The 21678-nt window shown below is 41.8% G+C and overlaps 1 pseudogene; it reads right to left on the bottom strand.

The window, feature by feature from the left end:
- Positions 1-20745, bottom strand: part of LOC135528469 (low-density lipoprotein receptor-related protein 1-like) — a 155764-nt pseudogene extending 135019 nt beyond the window's left edge.
- Between the last annotated feature and the right edge of the window lie 933 nt (positions 20746-21678).

Raw genomic sequence — 21678 nt, 5'->3', positions numbered from 1 at the left:
GATTTTGGGGTGTAGTTACCCTTTAATTCAAGTGCGCACCAGCTGTAACTGTAACTGTAGCACTCATGTGATTGCAGGGTTTGCAAAACAAATGGCCACTGAATTTATGCAAATAATCCTGATATCATTCTGCCAGGTAGGCATTTTAATTGAGAAGCTCAGACACACAGGGCACACAGGTAACCTAGTGGTTAGAGCATAGGATTAGCTAGTTTCAAAGGTCGATAGTTCGAATCCCGGCGCCGACAAGGTGAAAAGTCTGCCAATGTGCCCGTGAACAAGGCACTTAATTGTAATTGCTCCAGGTTTGCCGTTGATAATGGCCGTGACCCCACCCTCTGAGGAGAGTTGGGCTATGCAAAAATAAAAAATCCAATTCACAAGTGTATTAATACCCACTTGTACACGTGTGAAATAGGACAAATATAAGCACCCGCCAAATTATTATTACACACACACACACACACACCAACCACGGTCCCAACTTATTCAATGGAGGCTCTGTGCAGTGCCCATCCAACAGGAACAGCCATTTAGCTTTGTGCTATAAAGGAGCAACTGGCCATGCAGTTTGACTGCAGCTTACTTTAAGCATTAACCAGCTTACTGTTCTCACACAATATCCATGGGTCATTGAAGCCCATTCTAATCCCCAAGTCATTTTCTAAGTGGTTAAACATGCATACAACAGCTGAACTGTGAGGGCCAGGCAGTCATCTCGTACCCTAGCTGGCTCCCCTCCCTTTTTGTACCATAAGCACAACAAAGGGGTCTGGGGCTGAACTCTGACGTAACATGACGAGCTGCTGTACGCTGTCACAGAGGGGGAGGGGGGAAGGGGGTTGATAGACATAGAGAGGAGCCTATAGCGATTACGAGTTGCTGTCAACTCACTCTCTCCAGCAGCCTCTGCTCTCTGATGGTGAATGTGCAGCAGGCTACACCTCACTACACTGCCTTCCACAGATTCAGCTGGTTAAAAAAAACAGAACATGGGAGCCACAAAATGAATCAACGCTGGACCACAAATTGACTGAGGCCTTCATTCATTGCAGCTCTACGAAAGCCATAAACTAAAATAAAACTCAATGCATGGCTTACACTCTTTACTTCTGAAACCAAGACAGAAAACAAAGACTGGGGGAGGAATTAAGCTATATAGTAAACGTCGTATGAAAATGTTTGACGAAACAAGACAACTTATTTCAGTTCAAAGGATTCCCACTGTATTCAAGGTTTAATGAGGTTTAATGATTTCACCGGATCTCTGCTAGTCCAAAACACTCATTAGAAATACATAAAAGTTGTGGAGGCCGAGCGGTGTGTGTGTGTGTGTGTGTGTGTGTGTGTCTGGCTCAATAATAGGCAAGAATGAACGATAAATAATTATTTGCGCCTTTCAAAAATACCCAAGGGCACTTACAGAGTAAGGACTAAAATTGTGAATATAAATATGACAACAATAAAACGACACCCCAAAAATTGCAAGCTCAATAATACACACAACAACAATAAAAAGCAAGGTTATCAAGGCAGTTAAAATGAAGGCGATTCGGAATTGGTAGATTAAAAGAAGAAGAAAAAAAGGGCAAGACCAAGGTTTCAAACTATAGGCTCAATCCTAGTCTGAAAAGGGGAGTTTTAAGATTGTTTTTGAAGGTTTGGATGGAGTCAGATTCACAGTGTCAGAGGAAGGCTGAGGGTGGGGGGGGGGGGGGGGGGTAGATGTGTAGCATGACAGAGAGACAGAAGTCAGCCAAGCCATACAGGGATTTGTATGGTAGGACCTGAACCGGGCCAGGGCTGTCCGACAGGTAGGACCTGAACCGGGCTATGGCTGCTCGACAGGTAGGACCTGAACCGGGCCAGGGCTGTTTCGGTGATACCCAGAGGCCTCTCCATCCTTTTGAGGATGGAATGGCAAACAGTGTCAAAAGGCAACTGGTCCAGTAGGATGAGGAGGATGAGATTGCCAGGCAGCCGCTAGTAAAAGATCATTGACCACTTTGACCAGAGCCGTTTCTGTGCTGTGATTGGTCCTAAAGCCTGATTGAAGATGCCCAAAGAGTTCATGAGAAGTCCATGTGCTGCTGGAGTTGGGAAGCTACAGCATGCGCAATGACTTTAGCCACAAATGTAAGGTTGGACATGGGTTGGTAGTTGTTGAGGTTAGCTGGGTCAAGTCCTTGTTTGTTTTACCAAAATGTGCCAGCGCAAATGGGACACACTGACAATGTCAACCATGAGGGGAGAAAGCACAAGACAGGTCTTGACTAGGGTGGTGGGCATAGGATCAAGTGAGCAGGTTAAGGCTTTGGTGAGTAAGACCAGAGATGAACGCAGCAGCAACAGGGGAGAAGGCAGAGGGAAGAAAGGATTGCTACCATTTATCCATTACTCATTCAATAGCCAAGCATGCTCGAAAGTAAATAAACCAGTAGCCTATTTAAAATATTTCACAGTATGGGTAGGCTACAGTATTGCTGTGCGATAGGAGCATGACATTCTAGACTTTCATCTCAGAGCCTATAACAAGGCAGTAGAAACAATCATGTATTGATGAACAAAATATTGAACGACAATTTGTCTTTTGGAAGTGTGGGCCGTCGCATTGACTTTTAAATTGTTTGAATAGACAATTCATCTTGCAGAATGAGCACTGTAAAAGATGACAACATTCTGCCCAAACCTCTACAGAACAAATGTCAGCACATTTGCCATTGTGCTTTCCTTTAGAAACTTTCAAGGCCCAGTTCCAACGTCTCCAAATTATACAGGAAATGGGGTGGGGGGGGTTTCTGATACCACAAAAACTTGGGGGTTGTAACCGCGGGGTTGTAACGCTCGTTCACGAGCGCACAAATTCAGTATGTCTCGGATTTATCAATGAAAACAATGAGTATATGTTGAGTGTGACAGTTTGATAAATCCCAATGATCTGTTGCACACGCAAATCCTACAAGCTCCATGTACGCATGGTAGATAAATGAGGTCCCGGATACTGAGCACAGAGGTCAGCTGAAGCAGTGAGGAGTGAGTCGTTAGGTAGTTAGATTGTTGATCGTGGAGAAGAGAGCTCTCTTTACAGATAATGCATTAATGAGCTGCAATGCGATGTCATTTCAACGTGGTGAATCGGGTCATATTTGGTAGATACGTTGATCAATGAGATTGCAACCCATTTTCACCCACTCAAAAAGACAGCCAAAAGTTGAATTCCCAATGTGTTATCACTATATGCTTTCAAACCATCTAAAAGCACAACCCAATTCCAAAGGAAAATCTGTCTGATTTTTGCTTTAGTTGTCACCTAAATGTGTTATCAGTAGTGACGCACCAATATGACATTTTTTGGCCTATACGGATATCCATATTTAACATTTTAGAGTCCTTTTAAGCATTCTGGTACAGTTAAATCGTTAACACACACGCATCGGTCTAAGGCACTGCAAGAGGCATTTTTTATTTTTTTATTTCACCTTTATTTAACCAGGTAGGCTAGTTGAGAACAAGTTCTCATTTACAACTGCGACCTGGCCAAGATAAAGCATAGCAGTGTGAACAGACAACACAGAGTTACAGGAGTAAACAATTAACAAGTCAATAACACAGTAGAAAAAAAGGGGAGTCTATATACAATGTGTGCAAAAGGCATGAGGAGGTAGGCGAATAATTACAATATTGCAGATTAACACTGGATTGATAAATGATCATGTACAGGTAGAGATATTGGTGTGCAAAAGAGCAGAAAAGTAAATAAATAAAAACTGTGGGGATGAGGTAGGTGAAAATGGGTGGGCTATTTACCAATAGATTATGTACAGCTGCAGCGATCGGTTAGCTGCTCAGATAGCTGATGTTTGAAGTTGGTGAGGGAGATAAAGGTCTCCAACTTCAGCGATTTTTGCAATTCGTTCCAGTCACAGGCAGCAGAGTACTGGAAACAAAGGCGGCCGAATGAGGTGTTGGCTTTAGGGATGAGTCACTACAGTCCCTGGTTCGAATCCAGGCTGTATCACATCCGGCCTCAATTGGGAGTCCCATAGGGCCGCGCACAATTGGCCCAGCACTGTCCGGGTTTGGCCTGGTTAGGCCGTCATTGTAAATAAGCATTTGTTCTTAACTGACTTGCCTAGTTAAAAAAAAAAGGTCACACACACCCACACACACACCAAAAAGTTCTTTTGTTAGCATTTACGTATGTCACCATTACCAGTAAAACATCATCAAAACCTATTTCTTTCACTTACTTGCTGTGCTGTTACGTTGTTCATTTCTTCAGTCGTTTCATTCTCAACCAGGATTTCTATGGAACGCCGTTTGGGTCTTTGCGTGTCAAAAAAGATACTATTTAACGTGTCAAATAAGCTTTTTGACCAATCAGGAACTGAAAGACTGCACATCACATAAAAAAAATGTATGAACACGTTAAATTATTAAGTAGTTATTACACATTACACTACCACTACGATTCATCGACACGTATGCTATGATGCTGGTAAAGTTCTCGCGTGTACCTACAGTGCTGGTCATTTCTTTTAAAGCTAGCTAGCTCATGGATGCAAACAATGTTCTTCCCCATAAACAATGCAATATGACAATCTGTTTCAGTAGCTATAGTTAGCTAGCTAACGAAATAGCTAGGTGTCATCATCTAAAATAATTTATAAGACAGTTCTTATCTGATTATGTGAAGCTAGCCACAATAGTGACTTTGCGGTTAGGCTTCAAAATAAAAGTATAGCAAAATTCTACTATGTATTAATTTGCATCACTGACATACTTTTATTTTGAAGGCAAACCACAAATTCAACTATTGTGCCTAATCTTTATTGCGGCGAGCTTCACAACACATAACCCGGTCCGGTCGAGCCAGATGAAGCTAGCTGGCTGCTTATAACGTTAACCCTGTTGCCCAAAGCTAAGTAGCTGGCTAGCTATTTATTTTCATGGACCGAAATTCAATTTCAATTTGCGAACAACAATTGGCAACCTATCTAATACTTACTCACAAGGATTCCTAAATCATTGCTAAGAATAATAAAAATGACTGCAGTTTCTACTGGTCATTATTTTCAAGTTGGTTGTATTGGTGCTAGCGAGATACCAAGCTAAAGCTAGCTACCCCAGAAGTTGCGGTCAAACAAATGATGCTTTATTACCAATTCGGTATTGTAAACACATTGTTAGTGGCCGGTAATTGCAGACTTTTTTGTACAGCTTTGACAGTGCTACTGTATCTTTTTTGACACAAATACCCAAACGGCACGCCACAGTATGTATGTTGTAGAGCTAATAGCAGTGACACTATTACTGCGTAACAACGGGAGGGCAGCATCTGAAAAATAGTGCACTTGGTAGTGTGTACCGGTGCTCGACCAGTCGGCGAAAGCCAACATCACCCACGACAGAGAACAGTTGATTGTCAAGGGCAATGAAATCCATTATATGGCTTTAATGGATTTCGCCTTTGAGTTGTCTCACTGAAATGTTGTTACTCTTTCAAATTACTACTCGACTTGTTGACTGCTCGATCCACACAGCAGACATTGTGGGCTAGTTTAGGAATGTTGTGTTGCACGTATAGCGCAACATTTTACGTGGCGTCATTACGTCATGTACCAACGTTATATAGGTATGCACGTCAGCTTTGACAATGGTTTTGCACCTCGACGTTAAATTAGACATCACCCGATACCGATGTTGGCATTTTTAGCTATTATCGTCCGATTCCAATATGTTCACCGATATATCGTGCATCCCTACTTATCACTGTGATTTCAACCATTGAAAATGCACTTTGAATACAGTTTGATTTAATCCTATTATTCAACTTTTATTTGGGGTTGAGATGGAGACGTGAATCCAACACATTTATTATTAACTTGTAGATTCTATATACTGTCTATTTTTAGTTGAATCCTGAGTTGAATTTAAACAATAGCTGTTGATGACTTCCCAAATTCTATATACAATAGGCATAAATAGCAGTGGTATGAAGTACTTAATTAAAAATAAGTACAACTTAAGTAGCTTTGATGGGTATCTGTACCTTAATCGTTATATTTGACAACTTTTACATCACTATATTCCTAAAGAAAATAATATACTTTTTACTCCATACATTTTCCTTGAAGTACTTGCTACATTTAGAATGCTTAGCAGGACAGGAAAATGGTCCAATTCACACATTAACAAGAGAATATCCCTGGTATTCCCTACTGCCTATGATCTGGCTGACTCACAATCTACAAACAAAGCATGTATGTTTAGTATGAGTGTTGGAGTGTGCCACTGGCTATCCATACATTAAAATAACAAGAAAATGATTGCTTAATATAAAGAATTTGAAATTATTATAACTTTAGTATATTTACTTTTGATCAGAGATTCAAGTAGTATTTTACTGGGTGACTTGTCCCTTTTCTATAAAAGTATCTTTGCTTTTAGTCAAGTATGACAACTGGGTACTTTTTTCACCACTGCTAAATAACAACATTGATAATGTATAGGATTTGTTTGCTCTGTTGAACCTACCCTTTGGAATGACTTCGATAGCAACGGTGAATCTATTAAGTGGAGATTTATCAACCAATCCTTCTCACGATAGTACATTGGTAATAGTCAGTGACAAATATTAAAGCGAAGAAGGGCTGGGATAGCTGTAGATAGAAACTCTCCAGTAGGACGTGCTATCCAGCCTATATATTACGTTGAAGATCTGACGTTGTTTCAAAGGTACAAAAATCAACATTTATACAAGGTTTGTCTATGTTGAAAATTGGTTACCAGGATTTAATAATCCTGTGGTGGAAACTTTACCCTCAAAACAACAGTTTACAATGTATTTTCCACATCGCAATGCGTTGACAAATTGCGTTGAAACAACATTGATTTAACCAGTTTGTGGTCCGTGGTCAAAGACTTTCTTGGTGACACAAGGCTGACAAAGTGATCAAGTTGTCACGAACAATGTAGCCTTTGCTGAGCAAACAAGTCAAACAAACGCCCAGTCAAGGATAACTAAAGAAAAAGCTGAGCAACTGTGTGAAGTCCATATGGCCCACCACCTCCTCAAAGATCTCAGTACCGGGAGAGTGGTTCATTCTCATCCTAATGTATCCCATATGCATAGCCAATCAAGCCAATGGCTGTGGATACATCCCAAATGGCACCGTATTCACTATTCACCAGAGGGATCTGGTCAAAAGTAGTGCACTAGATAGAGGAGAGGGTGCCATTTAGGACGCATGGGAATCTGAGTTCAATAGCTGTGACTAACAGAAGCAGACAAGTCTGACACATGGCAGTAGTCCATGAAATTGGAATCTTATCACCACACATCAGTTGCCTCTCTCTCGCTCTCCTCTCTCCTCCTGGCCAGGTGTGAAAGCAGGCAGCAGAGTGGAGGAGATTGAACAGGAGGCCCCAATCGATTCTCCAGTCGAGCGCAAAACACACACAGCCATGGAACAGCCTTGGAATAGCCAATGTGTTTCTGGAGGTGGAACCAAGACTTTAAGACTGGAAGAGTGCTCAGTGTAACGACCGTTCTGCCTCACTGGTCATCCCCAGGCGTCCGGTGAAAAGTTCACCATCAGGAGATAGAAAAACAACAAATCTTGAGTCACAAAGCCAGGATTCACACGTTTGCGTCGGATGTCAGGCAAACGTTGCAACCAGTTGCGACATTTGAAGAGCCCGGTTTACTCCTTGGGCTCCATTTTAACAAACCTAGAGCAATGGTCAATCTAAGCGCTGGCGTTATAGGTTCGGGGGTGTGTCAAATAGTTTAGCTATTTTCACAAGCACAATTATTGGCGCAGTTGCTGGCATTGGCGTGAAAAGGGTGGTGTTTTGATGAATACACAAGTTGCGGGTGTGTCGAGGCTTGGCACCTCTGGCAAGGCAGACTGTGCTCCATGGTTAAATATGTGTTTGCTTTAGGTTGTGTATTTACGGGTTTTTATATAACCAAATCCAAATCCAACGTTAGGGAAAGGGAAAGGCCTAGTCAGTTGTCGAATGGATTGTATTCGACTGAAATGTGTCTTCCGCATTTAACCCAACCCCTCTGAATCAGAGAGGTGTGGGGGGGGGGCTTAAATCGACATCCACGTGTTAGTCCATTATAGTTTGTTAAACAGCTTACAGAAACAAACATGTAGACTATCCCATCATTGCTAAATATGTTAACTTGAACCTGTTGGTAGTCCACATTGGTCTGAGTAATTGCATGGCTTCAATGTGTAAATATGCATAATGTAGCATTCACCCTGATATAGGGGCTAGGCCTACAGTAAATTGCATTATGGCTGAGCATGGTCATGCTAAATGTTGTCAATGAGCAAGATTAAAATTCATTATTGATAAGGCCTAAAAACACAGCGAATAATTCTAATCAAAACGTGTTTTAAATAGGCTGTCTCAATACACTTACCGGCACCATAATTGCTTCCTGTGGGCATATAATATTAAAACAACGCCGACTATGAAGGGTTTTACGCATATCCAAAACTTTTCACAACAGCTGGACAAAAGATCCAATATGAAGAGAAAGGGAGAATGTTCACTGACCGTTACACTGCGCCCAAATATGTTTAATATACATATCGAACCCATCTTACAGATCACATTCACACTTCTGAAGTTGCTTTGCATGCGTGCCACGGACATTCTCACCATTAAATCAGGACAGTGAATAATTCGAATAAGTTTGGTTTTAATAAATTGCAACCATTAAATTCCAACCACAATAAATAGATGTAAAACGTAATGACAAAATCACCAGCATAAAAAAAAGAACGCATTGTGGTTGAACCAGCCTTCGTTATCATGGTGAGGGTAGTCTACGGAGGGCTTGGTTGTTTTTTTAAAGAAGAAGAAAACCATATCTAAATATGAGGTTCACCTGGGTTATCATCTCACTTCATGATGGGCATGGATACATGTAGCCTCCTTCACGGAGGGGGTTTTATGCACCTCCAAAGCATGGCTAAAATAATGTTGGCCTGCCTACTATACATAGATAAAAAGGGAACGTCAACTCACTGTTGGTGCGCCTCTCAAACTTGATGTTTGAATAAAGCTTTGGTGATTAAAATTGATTTCCAAGCCGTCTCACAAACTTTATCGACGGTTTTACTTGATTACTGTACATTGTGCAGGACACACATAAAAACAGCCTTTATTGAAAGAAGAGGCCATGCTTGGATTTCTGTCAACTAAAACGGGGGAAAAACTACGTTTCTAAGTCCTAAGAATACAGGCACCATGGGCAGTGTGAGTCACAGCTAAAACCAGTTGTTGGTTGGTCTTAAATATCCCCACCAAGCGCTGCCTGACATTAGCCCTTTGGGTCATTGTTTTAAATGACACACCTCATATTTCCACCGCAAACATGCTAATGTTAGACAGGTAAATTGCCAAAACTGGCGTGCCAGTGACCCAGTTATTACATGATGAAATGTTTAACTAACGTGCGTTTGACTTAAAGCTAGCCGACAAATTGAGTCCCTTGTGTGAAATGCATGGAAAAGACAAACATTGGATTAAGGGATCTTTAATCCTGGGACTAAACGAGTGTTTACACCTGCACATTCTAAACTTGGTTAGCACCGATTTTTCGGGGCTAGCCAATCAGTTATTACACTGTTACCTAATTTGAAAATTCTACTCCATAAAACGTGACATTTGGTTTCAGGTAGCTCTGGTTGTGTGAACACAGGCTGAGCTAGCCCAATATCAGTCATAGCCTTGGGCTAAGAACAGCCCAGGGCTAAGAACAATGCCGTGTGAAAGGGCCTATCGTTTCTATAACCTAAAGAGAAATCCAAGGCATCTTCCTTGTTATCTCTTCACATCAACACCCACACGCCCCCCCCACTCCCTCCCATTATGTTCAATAAACCAATCTGCTCCTTTCAGGGTCTTATGGGAGCTAAATGCAGAAAACACCAATTACAACACACCCCTGCTATTCACCATCAACAAACACTCTTTCATCTAGCGAGCCTCACGCCTTCGTAGAGGGAGAAAACCACACTGAACCATTCATGCTAATCTGTGTATGCGTCTCTAATGGCACCCTATTTCCCTATGGGGCCTGGTCATATATAGGGAGTAGAATGCCATTTGGGACGCAACCCTGCCTCTAGCCTCCAGTCTGTGCTCGGGCTAAATCTACGATGCTTTACAGGAAGAGGGAGGAAAGAAAAATGGATTTTATACAGTTATTGTCAAGACTCCCACTATCGCCACATTGTTATTTCGGTTTAGGTTAAACCTGCATTGTCTCCCGCTAGGAAGTATTAGTAGACACCCACCACCATAACCCTGCATTTACTACAGTCTATTCAAAGGCTAAACTGCTGCCTTGTGAAAACATGGGAGACCTGTTTGCATCTTAATTCCCAAAGACACTGCTCCATTTCCCACCCCCTTTTACATAACTAAGATACATGGCTTTTCCACAAATCTCATTACAGAACAAAAAATAAAATGATAGAATTTGGTGTGCCACCTGAGAGTGCGCTATAGCGGACTACCTAAAAGCTTCAGCTATGTTAGGCCAGGATGTTCTAGAATGTTCCTGGCAGATGTTTCCAGTGGAGGCTCTGAGTGTTCCGACGGTTATGCCACGCCCAGTTATTTTGCAACGCTCGCGCACGCACCGCAACCGATGTGGTCAGCATATTAGGGTTAGAACCAGGCCCCAGGTTCTGGAATTCACCCTCTCTTCCCCTCCAGACCGACAGACAAAGGTCCAAAAGAAAATGACCCCTGATGATCATAGGGGGTCATTTACTTAGGAACCTTTGTTGTTATATTTTTTTACTAGACACTAGTATGATCCTGGAGATAATAGGATGTTAAGTGGAAATGTCCCTTTAAAAAGGTCAGGGAAACAGTCTCCTCTGGAATTCACACTCCACCTCCTGACCCATCTCCACAGTTCAGCTCAGCCATACCTTTGTTGTGGTCACGTAAGTCTGCTCAGTATCATAGGGGCATAGAAATGTACTTGGAAGCAAGTCGGGTAGATTTGTGGGAGACTAGATATGTTGGGAGGTAACATGTGCACATTATCTCTAATGGTAACATACAGCCGTGGCAGTCGGTGCAGTTTTTGATGAGGGAGGAAGATTTAAAAATATATATATATATATATATATATATGAGCATGGCCTTTATTTCTATTAGAGCATGTTGGATGACTGTCATTCATATTCCATTCACCCAGTTCAATGTAATGTCGATAGGTTTAGGCTACTACATGATCCTCAAATTTTCCCTATAACAACCATGAGGTTGCTACAACCTAGCCTCTGAACTCTAGTTTACAACGTAGGCGCACACAGGTCGAGAGAAAAATTTGAGGTGACAGACAATGACACATTCAATACCGCTTTGCACACTCGACTGCATCTAGACAATCTAGGGTGTAATCATTAGTCCAACAGTTGTACGCGAGAGTTTCTATTGAACAAATTCAGGTATGTTTATCCCGGTTTCGTTCAGTTTGCTTTCATCAACAGAATCAGCGGAATGAATACACCGCGGATCACGCGTAAACAAAGTTCACTTTCATAGCAACCACGTCGTATTCCTTCTCACATATGCTCTCCCCTCCTCTCACCTTTTCCCCTCACTTGTGGACTTCAAATGGACAACACATCAGCTGTATGTGACCAAGTCAAACCATATAACCTCTACACACAGCCTACATCGTTGTCACCATATTAGCTAAAGTAACTTCATAGTCAACATAGCTAATAGAACTAACGCATTAGTAAACACGGTACAATGATGCAGTAGCATTGCAGTGTATGGTAAGTAAGCAGTTCCACACTTACACCGGTGAGCCCCAGTGGCAATACATTTGTTAAACCAAAAGCTTACCTTGACAAGGAAGAGTTCCAGTAGTGTGTTGGATAGCCATAAACAGCTAGCTAACATAGCATCGCTCTGTTTGAGCAGGGTGTTTGAGTAGGCTAAACTAGTTATTTGCATTTGCTAGCTAAGTAAGTGGAACTGAAAGTCAAAAATCAAATATCTTGCTTCTCCTTCATTTTGTAAGAAATGTATTTGTTCAAACCTGTTCAACTATTGCCTCTGAGTCAATTACTCACCACATTTCATACACTGCAATGCTAGCTGGCTGAAGCTTATGATTTCAGTACTAGATTCATTCTCTGATCTTTTGATTGGGTGGACATGTCAGTTCATGCTGCAAGAGATCTGATAAGTTGGAGGACATCCTCCGGGAAGTTGTGATAATTCATGTCCAAGTCTATGGAAGGGGGTGAGAACCATGAGCCTCCTAGGTTTTGTATTGATGTCAACGTACCCAGAGGAAAATGGAAGCTAGCTGTCCCCCGGCTACACCATGGTGCTACCCTACAGTGCTGCTGAGGCTTCTGTCGACCTTCATTGCTAAACAGTCTGTTTTAATCAATAAATTGGGTGACGTGAATATATTTTGTATAGTTTTATTTACAAAGGAGCCTCCAGAGGATCTCTTACAGTAACATACACTGAGTGCACAAAACATTTCCATGACTGACTAGGTGAATCCAGGTGAAAGCTATGATCCCTTATTGATATCCCTTGTTAAATCCACTTCAAAATCAGTGTAGATGAAGGGAATGAGTCCGTTCAAAGATGGATTTTATTGGGGCCTTGAAACAATTGAGACATGGATTATGTGTGTGCCATTCAGCGGGTGAATGGGCAAGACAAAAGGATTTAAGTGCCTTTGAACAGGGTTTGATAGTAGGTGCCAGGCACACCGGTTTGAGTGTGTCAAGAACTGCAATGCTGCTGGGTTTTTCACATTCAACTGTTTCCCTTGTGTATCAAGGGTGGTCCACCACCCAAAGAACATCCAGCCAACTTGAGACAACTGTGGGAAGCATTATTGAGTCAACATGGGCCAGCATCCCTGGGGAACGCTTTCGACACCTTGTAGAGTCCATGCCCCCGACAAATCGAGGCTGTTCTGAGGGCAAAAGGGGGTATAATTCAATATCAGGAAGGTGTTCTCAATGTTTTGTACACTTAGTCACAAGTCGTTCATTGAGTGGAGTTAAAATGATCCTGAACCTGTATTTGTAGGAGGCAGAGGCATCATGTGTATCTATTCCTGTAACACGAGTCATTTGAGGGTCAGTTGCTCTGTGTTATTAAATCACTTCTAAGCAGAGTGGTGGTAAAATGATCCAGATCCTTGCTGATGAGAACATTACACTGCACACCATCTTAACCCTTAATTACATTTTAGTTAATGCATTGTAAAGGTATTGCATTTGCTACTTTTACAGCATTCACATGCATGTGATCACCAGGTCACCCCACATTTCTGGTTTGGCATCTTTTAGAGGATCCTGACTCAAAGATCAACAGAGCTGATATACGATCCAGACAGCCGTTTACAATGTGCAGCTAAGGATAAATAAACTATCGAGCTAGGAAAGGACAGTCCTGGAACAGAACAGAGCAGGGGATGGCCTCGCCCTCTGAACTTGGCCTGTCCAATCCCCTCAACCCCTAAATCATGCTGGGGACAGCCAGCGGAGCCCAGTGGTGATGCTGATGAATCCACATGTTTCAGCTCAAGTGGCTGACCCCTGCCCTCTAGCATAGCAGCATCACTCTCTCCCTCACACACACACATCCCCTCCTTCCTCTTCCCTGGCCTCTAACATAGCAGCATCCAGTCAAACACACACTCACTTCTCCATTCCCTGCCCTGGTCTTCCATCTGGACATCTGTGACATGGTTCTTTGTGCTAACAGCACGAGATCAGGTTCCTGCACCTTTACGGTCCACTGTTTCTCAACACTGGTCATACTGTACATACAGTGCCTTGCCAAAGTATTCGGCCCCCTTGAACTTTGAGACCTTTTGCCACATTTCAGGCTTCAAACATAAAGATATAAAACTGTATTTTTTTGTGAAGAATCAACAACAAGTGGGACACAATCATGAAGTGGAACGACATTTATTGGATATTTCAAACTTTTTTAACAAATCAAAAACTGAAAAATTGGGCGTGCAAAATTATTCAGCCCCCCTTAAGTTAATACTTTGTAGCGCCACCTTTTACAGCTGTAATCGCAGCAAGTCGCTTGGGGTATGTCTCTATCAGTTTTGCACATCGAGACTGAAATTTTTTCCCATTCCTCCTTGCAAAACAGCTCGAGCTCAGTGAGGTTGGATGGAGACCATTTGTGAACAGCAGTTTTCAGTTCTTTCCACAGATTCTCGATTGGATTCAGGTCTGGACTTTGACTTGGCCATTCTAACACCTGGATATGTTTATTTTTGAACCATTCCATTGTAGATTTTGCTTTATGTTTTGGATCATTGTCTTGTTGGAAGACAAATCTCTGTCCCAGTCTCAGGTCTTTTGCAGACTCCATCAGGTTTTCTTCCAGAATGGTCCTGTATCTTCCCATCAATTTTAACCATCTTCCCTGTCCCTGCTGAAGAAAAGCAGGCCCAAACCATGATGCTGCCACCACCATGTTTGACAGTGGGGATGGTGTGATCAGGGTGATGAGCTGTGTTGCTTTTACGCCAAACATAACGTTTTGCATTGTTGCCAAAAAGTTCAATTTTGGTTTCATCTGACCAAAGCACCTTCTTCCACATGTTTGGTGTGTCTCCCAGGTGGCTTGTGGCAAACTTTAAATGACACATTTTATGGATTTCTTTAAGAAATGGCTTTCTTCTTGCCACTCTTCCATAAAGGCCATATTTGTGCAATATACGACTGATTGTTGTCCTATGGACAGTCTCCCACCTCAGCTGTAGATCTCTGCAGTTCATCCAGAGTGATCATGGGCCTCTTGGCTGCATCTCTGATCAGTCTTCTCCTTGTATGAGCTGAAAGTTTAGAGGGACGGCCAGGTCTTGGTAGATTTGCAGTGGTCTGATATTCCTTTCATTTCAATATTATCGCTTGCACAGTGCTCCTTGGGATGTTTAAAGCTTGGGAAATCATTTTGTATCCAAATCCGGCTTTAAACTTCTTCACAACAGTATCTCGGACCTGCCTGGTGTGTTCCTTGTTCTTCATGATGCTCTCTGCGCTTTTAACGGACCTCTGAGACTATCACAGTGCAGGTGCATTTATACGGAGACTTGATTACACACAGGTGGATTGTATTTATCATCATTAGTCATTTAGGTCAACATTGGATCATTCAGAGATTCTCACTGAACTTCTGGAGAGAGTTTGCTGCACTGAAAGTAAAGGGGCTGAATAATTTTGCACGCCCAATTTTTCAGTTTTTGATTTGTTAAAAAAAGTTTGAAATATCCAATAAATGTCGTTCCACTTCATGATTGTGTCCCACTTGTTGTTGATTCTTCACAAAAAAATACAGTTTTATATCTTTATGTTTGAAGCCTGAAATGTGGCAAAAGGTCGCAAAGTTGAAGGGGGCCGAATACTTTCGCAAGGCACTGTAGTGTTACCCATTCTGTACTGTACTGCTCTGTCCAATGTTTCCCAACACTGGTGATTGAGTCATAAAGGTTGGGAAACAAAGGAAACAAAATGTTACTCAGACGTCATGTGGTCTATACTTCAGCTGGTTTGATTCCTGCTGGTAACGTTTGTTTTGTTTTTATCCTCTGTGTGAGTGAGGAGTCAGCTCCTCCCCCCATAGTCCCATCACATACACTGTGGATTAATGGTCTCACTCTGTCCAGATGTTTCCCAGAGCTTGGAGGTGGGAGGCTAAGGCCCGGGAGAGTAGACCTATCTATGCTCGCTCACACGGGGTTCTTTAACAACCTCAAAAAATGGTCCGTATCCCAGGACATGTCAAAAATAAAATAAATAAGGAGCCCCCTTATTGCCCCTTTATTGTTAGATCTGGGTCGAAACATTTCTGGAATGTTCATTCTTTAAAAAGGTCCAGTGTAGTCAAAATTCAGTTTTGCCTGTATTTTATATTGTACAACATTGTAACACTGTAGAAGTGTGAAATAATTTGATCAGTGTCATTTCCTTATATTTGCTGGTTGACAACACTATCTACACAGGACCTTCTAATCAGCAGGTTTGCATGGGCGGGAGTTTAATCTTTCCATGGTGACATCTCCATGCAGTAAATTGGTTAATTGACCAATAAAGTGAGGTTGAAACCGCTCTGCAAATAACAGACAGATTTCAGTTTTACCCTACCCACTCAGACCACACAGACAGTCCTAGCAAAAGTCTTGCTTCAGAAAAGCTTTTTTTTGCCCATTTTAATGCTCATTCTTTTTCGTGCATACACATCACCATACACGTGGTCTGCGGTTGTGAAGCCAGTTGGACGTACTGCCTAATTTTCTAAAAATACACGAGGCGGTTTATGGTGGAGAAATTAACAAAATTCACTGTCAACAGCTCTGGTGGACATTCCTGCAGTCATCATGCCAATTGCACGCTCCCTCAACACTTGAGACATCTGTGCCATTGTGTGACAAAAGTGCTCGATTTTATACACCTGTCAGCAATGGGTGTGGCTGAAATGGCCAAATCCATTCATTTGAACGGGTGTCCACATACCTTTGACCATGTGGATGTAAAACAAACAAAAAAAGTCTACCTGTTGGTTGCCTGTTGTCACTTCTTCTCATTTCGCTAGCTTTTAAATTACACACCCACCCCCCCATTGCATTAGTGAACTCTCACACCACATTGATCCACTTTGCCGGTTTGATTGGCAATCAACATGGTACAAATGTGAAGGCTACCAGTTGGCTTCTGGTATTTTTATGGGGCGCATGTCATAAAAACTACATTGAATAGTTTGAAATGATTCATTTCATAAAACAACAAATGTCATGGTGTATCCTTGTACGTAGCAATGTCACATGGATATTTTTATTTAAATTTAGAAAAAGCCATTTCAGTGTGAAAAGTAGGCCTATGTTTTACACACACACACACACACACACACACACACACACACACAAAAGGAATGCTCACACACAATACTCGGTGTTTGAAGAATAACATCTGTTCGGATATTCATAACCATGCACATCCCTAATCCAGTCCAGACCAAAAATCAACGTCCGTGGACATTGAAATCATGGCCGGTCCATACCACACCAAAAAAAAAAGATGGCCAGCCCAGACAGGACCAAAAAAAAGACGTTGGCGTCAGTCCGTGCATCGTGGGTTCATTCCATTTCATTCAAGTTAACCATGCCAGTGACACTACAAATTATGGTCTACTTGACACTTTGTATTGCCAAGACATTGCCAGATGTTACAAATCATTGGCTACAATGTTCTAGCTCTAAAAGTGCATGGCCACAGACAGAATCATTGTTGCAAGGACGCACTGTAGCCAGTCACTATTCTCAAACTAGCGAAGAGTCCAACGCAGCCCTGAGAAGCACATGAGGATTTCAGGATGGCAATACATTGCAACATTATTTAATTCAGTTCTCTATAGGCTACCTGACTGTCATCAATGTTAGTATCTGTTGTGATTCATGTAGTCGCCCCCCAGACATAAAATTCGCTGCATGTTGGGACAAGTCACGACAACAGCCTACCTCGGTATAAAGATCACAACTGAAAAACCAAACAGTTGTTTTTACTGCTTGCAGCTCAAAACAAACATGAAGACGTATATATCAACACAGTGATTCTGTTTGAACTATATCTTCTAAGGTGTAGCCTGGTCACTGCTAAAATCCTTAGTTTACTGCAGCCTGGTCTCAGAGTAGACGTAACGTAGTAAATGTAAATCTGGGACACTTAAAATTTGTATGATGTTACGTTTGGTACAGTTACATAAGATAGAAGTTAACCCTTTGACACATACCAACACACAGGTGTGTGTGTTCATTCTACAGTGGTCCCCGCAGCTCTACGCTCAAACCGGTGTGATTAGAACGCTTATTTAGAACGTCCAGTTTCGATTGATGCAACAGTCAGCGTTTGAGCCGGCCACACTTTTTTTCACAGAAACATTTTGCACAAACACAGATCTTACAATGTTACGTCCTGAATGTGACCAGTTTATTTTTTTAGATGCAATGTTCAGACATTCACAGAAGTAGCGACAGCATAGCACAATCACCTAAACCCGAAAAATGTGGGCTACATTAGTGCACGCGCTAACTGAGGAAACATTGACATAACACAAGTGGTCATATTTAGCTAACTCTAGCTCACCATTGATCGAAATAGTTTTGTCAAACACTTTCTAAAAGTCAGAAGTACTTCGACGATGGGTAGTTTGTGCGCACTGCCATGTTTGTTTTTTTCGTTTCAACCAAAGATAAGGAGACAAGATGAGTTTGGTCTGTTTGTAATAAGCATGTTAAAGGAATTGTGTCACCTACCATCGCTCCCTTCCGGAAATCTACAAGAAAGATCAGTTAACCATCCGTTCACCTTATTTTGTCATAAGAACAGAAAATAAAGGCACTTACTTTGATAGGAATGCACACATGTTCAAAGAAAGCTAATTGTTTGTAAGCGAAACAACAATGAAAGCAATGCGAGTGCCAGACAGAACATGTGCCAGGGGGAAAGGCTTCTACAAGACTGTGCCAATGTCTGCATACTTGATCTGGGGAAGTGCTTGGGCTCTTGTTGAAGAGAGAAGTTTTTCCAACTCAGTAAAGCCTCAAATATAAATTGTCTGCTACAGTGAAATGGGCTACTTCTATGTAAATGAATGAGGAGGCGGAACATGCCTCAAATAAAACTCGGGTTAACTGTCCTGTTGCACAACGATTACATTGGAACAGTTGGGTGCAGTGTGACCTCACAGGCTCAAAAAAAAAAAAAAAAAAATTAGCGCTGGGGCAACGTTAGAGCTATTTGGAACTCAAATGTGAAAAGATATTTAGGCAAAAACTAAAGGAGGGTGGTTGGTTGGGGTGGATCGTGGGTGTATAACGGTCGTGTGTTCAAATCTCATCACTGACAATTTTTCAACTACTTACTACTTTTTAGCTACTCTACAACTACTTAGCTAACCCTTCCCCTAATGTTAACCTAGCTAACTTTATCTAACTAGCTAATGTTAGATTTAGCCACCCAGGTAACATTAATCACAACAAATTGGAATTCATAACATAAGTTTTGAGAATTTGTAACATATTGCAGGTTTTGCAAATTTGTAACATTGCATGAATTGCACATTCATAACATACAAATTGCAATTCGTAACATCACACGAAATGGATGATCCACAAATGAATACATATCTTAATAAATGTGTGTATCGGATTTATGTAGAGAATAATACGAAATGCTCTGAGAGCAGGCTGCAGCCAGACCAACAGCCATCGATTCTGAACCATAAACGATTCACACATAGAAGGCTACCGTTTAGAACCTGCAAATGATACAAATGTTGGAGGATTCCACAGCAGAGAAATCGGTGAAAAGCAGAGGCATGTTGATCGGGTCCGTGTAGCCTACTTATCGAATCAAGGTAGTGTGCTGCTGTTTCGGTCTAGCCTACCTAGAACTGGGGGGAAAGCAGGCCTTTCACTGATGTGCTGAGATACCACAGATACCTGCTGAATGACCTTACAACAATGAACGACCACCTTCTTCATGAGCATGACAACAACAGAACATGAACAAAGGGCATATTAATTCTGAAACATTCGCGGGGCTACATCTGGGAGTAAAACAGAGTAGCGGGCAGCACAACACTGAAGTCAATGTAGCCAAGCACCGCTTTGAATCCCCGCTGATTAAAGCAAAAAAAATTAAGCCATATGAAACTCAACATCTGTGGACGATCAGTTGTATTTGTCATGTCAACAACACCCTAAAAGAAGCATGTATGCTAGGCTACAGCAGGTGGTTATGAAATGAGCAATTGCCAAAAGGTGGGCAAGCTAGATCGACTTTAGGCTGTCACACAAACATGGAACCTTCTAGGGTGATTAGCTTAGCTTGAAGGAAAAGCCCATGGCTCATATCGATCACATCGAGTCTGAAGCCTATTGGTGTTATGAAGGCAAATAGGCTAGCCTACCGTGTGGTGAATAGGCCTACACTGTATAGGCCCTATGTTGCTAAGTGGACATGCAGTTTCACAAAGCCATAGGCTAGAACACTAGAATGTCACTTACCATCAATAGCTCCTGTAGGAGACAGGATCTCCAAACCGAGTAGAAATCCCACGAAGAACAACCTCATTGCTAACACATTTGCATCACTTCTGTAGAAAATAATGGATAGAAAGGTCGATGGAATTCTAAAATCAAAGAATCTATTCAAACACCTCATCCGAACCCCGGAACGGTCCGGTGCGATTGTCCGTTCTCTTTGCGCCCTGCAACCACGTACTACGAATAGCAAAGGTAGCTTCACAGTCAGCGGTATGGATAAAACTGCAGAAACAGGAGGGGGGAGGCTTGTCACAGCCTAGTTGAAGCTAAGGGTTGTGCTCATGCACAGTCATGTATATTTCTTATATATACATTTCAGCATGCATAATCCATATAAACCCACACACTATTTTTCAAATGAAAATATATTGTGAACACAATGTGGCTTCAACATTCCTTTAGAAAACGTCCAACTAGTTCTCAAGGTCCTCAGATCTCCGTCACTGCAGCATTGTTGAAAATATCCCATGCCATGAACCAAAAACTAAAAGCGCCTTTTTATTTGGGAGCTCCACTGCCTGTGTTGCCTGTGGTTACAACACGTTGACTGGATGGTGACTCTGAAGCACCAACACACACAGCCCTCTCGAACCAGATGACATCACCAATTAAATTCATTTGGAAATCGCGAAAACTACGAAGCATGCTCCCTCTGAACAAAGGTTTTCTCCCGAATTTCAACGCGTTTCAAAGCATGAAGCTGGCGACCCTACACCAGCCATGTTGGCGCATGAATAGTTGTGCTCTGCGGTTTCATTTGATACACATAAAATACTAATAGCCATCAACTTGCAAACAAGTGGACACTCAAATGTATCTATCTATTACTTTAGTAACAGGTCAGAAATATTTTAACACATATACAATTTAAGAATGCCACCTGGGTCTTGCAACATTGTAAAAGTGTTCCCCTGAGCTTTTTGCACGTGTGAAGTAACTAAGTAGAAATACTTTGAAGTACTAGGCCACTTAAGTAGTTTTGGGGGGTATTTGTACTTTACTATTTATATTTTCCGCAACTTTTACTCTATATTCCTAAATAATATATATGAAACAAAAATGTAAAAGCAGTTACAGTTCTTATAAGTAAATCAGTCAATTGAAATAAATCCATTAGGCCCTAATCTATGGATTTCACATGACTGGGCAGGGGCACAGCCGTGGGTGGGCCTAGGGAGCCAGACCCAGCCAATCAGAATGAGTTTTTTCCCATAAAAGGGCTTTATTTACAGACAGAAGTAGGCATTGGCAAAAGGTCTGGTGGACATTTCTGCAATCATCATGCCAATTGCACGCTCCCTCAAATTTGAGACATCTGTTGCATTGTGTTGTGTGACAAAACTGCACATTTTAGTGTCCTTTTATTGTCCCCAGCACAAGGTGCACCTGTGTAATGATTATTCTTTTTAATCCGCTTCTAGATATACCACACCTGTCAGGTGGATGGATTATCTTGGCAAAGGAGAAATGCTGACTAACAGGGATGTAAAACAAATTTGTGCGACTGGAACATTTCTGGG

The sequence above is a fragment of the Oncorhynchus masou genome, chromosome 33 (genome assembly GCF_036934945.1).
Source record: "Oncorhynchus masou masou isolate Uvic2021 chromosome 33, UVic_Omas_1.1, whole genome shotgun sequence".
Taxonomy (NCBI): Eukaryota; Metazoa; Chordata; class Actinopteri; order Salmoniformes; family Salmonidae; genus Oncorhynchus; species Oncorhynchus masou.
Note: the sequence above shows the minus strand (reverse complement) of the source record. Positions and strands in the feature narration are given on the sequence as shown.